Genomic DNA, 2,452 nt, shown 5'->3' with positions numbered 1-2,452 from the left:
AGGGGGAGTGTTGATCCTAGTATGTGTGTCGTGCAGTCCAAAGCACTTATCTTGATGGCACACATCTAGGGGGAGACCGTCTATATTTTAGAGATTTGGGGTTTGCTTATGTCCTTTGTCTTTTCCCGTTTGTGCAAATCCCGTATTGTTATCAATCCACCAAAAAGGGGGAGATTGTGAGGGCATATTTATCCCTAAGATGTTTTGGTGATTGATGACAATGCTTTTGTGGACTAATCGTGTGCATTGAGTGTTTTCAGAGATTCATCCTTTTGGCACGAGACGATTCCCTCCCCTCGGAGCTTGAAGCGAAGACGGTGTAGTCCTTTCGAATTAGTCTGGTGGACTAGTTTCATAGGGATCACCGTACTATCAAGAGGGGGTCCGCTTTGGAAAGGCTAGGGCGGAATCATCACGTACACTTCCTTTGCCCCCCTCCGAGCCTTTCCGCTTCTATGATGGGCTCGTTCCCCTTCTGAGTGTGCCCTCTCTGGTCCCAGCGGTAGTACCGCGGGCCGGAGCGGTAGTACCGCTTATGGCTACAAGCGGTAGTACCGCTCTAGAGCCGTAGTAGCGCTGGTAGCCCCCAGCCGTAGTACCGCTGCGGTCTCGTGCTAGTACCGCCTCGATTCGAGGGGTCTTTTTTTGTGTCGGGTTTTACGGTACTAGCCGCGGCAGTGGGGGCCGTAGTACCGCTCATATGCGGTAGTACCGCCCTGACCACCGCGGTAGTACCGCTCTGGGCCTAGTGGTAGTACCGCCCGGGGGAGCGGTAGTACCGCTGTGATCAGCGGTAGTACCGCTGCCTCCTGCGGTAGTACCGCTCTCTGCGGGGCTGGTGTGGGGGGTAACGGTTGGATTGTTCCCCCCACTATATAAGGAGGTCTTCTTCCCCAAAGTTGACCTACCTCTTCCCCCAAAAGCTCCATTGTTGCTCCAAGCTCCATTTTCGCCCGATCTCTCTCCCTAGCTAATCAAACTTGTTGATTTGCTCGGGATTGGTTGAGAAGGCCCCGATCTACACTTCCACCAAGATAAATTTGATTCCCCCCACTTATCCCTAGCGGATCTTGTTACTCTTGGGTGTTTGAGCACCCTAGACGGTTGAGGTCACCGCGGAGCCATAGTCCATGGTGGTGAAGCTTTGTGGTGTCGTTGGGAGCCTCCAATTAAGTTGTAGAGATTGCCCCAACCTTGTTTGTAAAGGTTCGGTCGCCGGCTTCAAGGTCACCAATAGTGGAATCACGGCATCTCGCATTGTGTGAGGGCGTGAGGAGAATATGGTGGCCCTAGTGGCTTCTTGGGGACCATTGTGCCTCCACACCGCTCCAACGGAGACGTACTTCCCCTCAAAAGGAAGGAACTTCGGTAACACATCCTCGTCTTCACCGGCTCCACTATTGGTTATCTCGTCCCTTTACTTTCGCAAGTTTACTCGTGTTATATCTCTTATTTGCTTGCATGCTTGTTGTCTTTGCATCATATAGGTTGCTCACTTAGTTGCATATCTAGACAACCTATTTTGATGCAAAAGTTTAATTTGGTAAAGAAAAGCTAAAAATTGTTAGTTGCCTATTCACCCCCCCTCTAGTCAACTATATCGATCCTTTCACCACTGCAATTTAGCTAAAGAATGAACTGTGAAACGAGCTACCGCAAGTGCACGTACCCCGTCGTTTTCGCATTTGAAGAACACCCATCCGGGGTGCTTCGGCGTGCTCGAAGTGAGCCGCAGCACTTTCCGTGTGTAGTCGTCGTACTCTATAAGCGGCATCGGCAAGCCACAAAGACGTTGCGCGAGCGTCCGGTGGACGGCCGGACGAGTACGGCGGGCGGCGACAGCGGGCGGACAAACTCGCACCTGCATGCGGCGATGCGCCCTTGCCTGGGCTGCGGGAGAGGCTCCCCGACCACTCCATCGCTTGGGGCAGCAACCGGCGGCCGGAAAAAGCCAAATCCGGCGGCCCGCGATGAAGTGCCACAGATCTGCAAATCCGGCGGCCCGCCGACAAAGGGGGGAGGGGGAGGCCTCGTGCGCGTGGCGGCCTTCCGGCGTGCTCCTGCCGGCTGCGGTCGCCGGAATCTTGGGCGGCGGCCGGCGGCGGCGCGAGAGGGGAGAGGAGAGGTGGTTGGTGGGAGAAAGCGCGGGATGAAATGTCCCCCCACCAACCGCTTCCACTTATATGCAGGGCACCGCAGCCGCAAGGGGGAAACCCGCGTTTTCCCGGGTTGGGCTCGGGATTTTGCCGCGCCCCCTAAAAATTTTTGCGGGCCGGGGCGGGATGCGGGGTCTGATCGGGCGGGTTTTTCCGCCCGGCCCGCATTTTGGCGGCTATTTTACGGGTCGGGGCGGGATGCGGGGTCTGCTAGAGTTGCTCTAAGGTGACAGGCGACCCCTGTATCTATCTTAGGGGTGTGCGTGTGTGAGGGGGGGGGGTAGGTTTGCCGTAAA

The sequence above is a fragment of the Triticum aestivum genome, chromosome 7D (assembly GCF_018294505.1).
Source record: "Triticum aestivum cultivar Chinese Spring chromosome 7D, IWGSC CS RefSeq v2.1, whole genome shotgun sequence".
NCBI lineage: Eukaryota > Viridiplantae > Streptophyta > Magnoliopsida > Poales > Poaceae > Triticum > Triticum aestivum.
The sequence above is the reverse complement of the archived record's forward strand: the minus strand, read 5'-3'. Positions refer to the sequence as shown.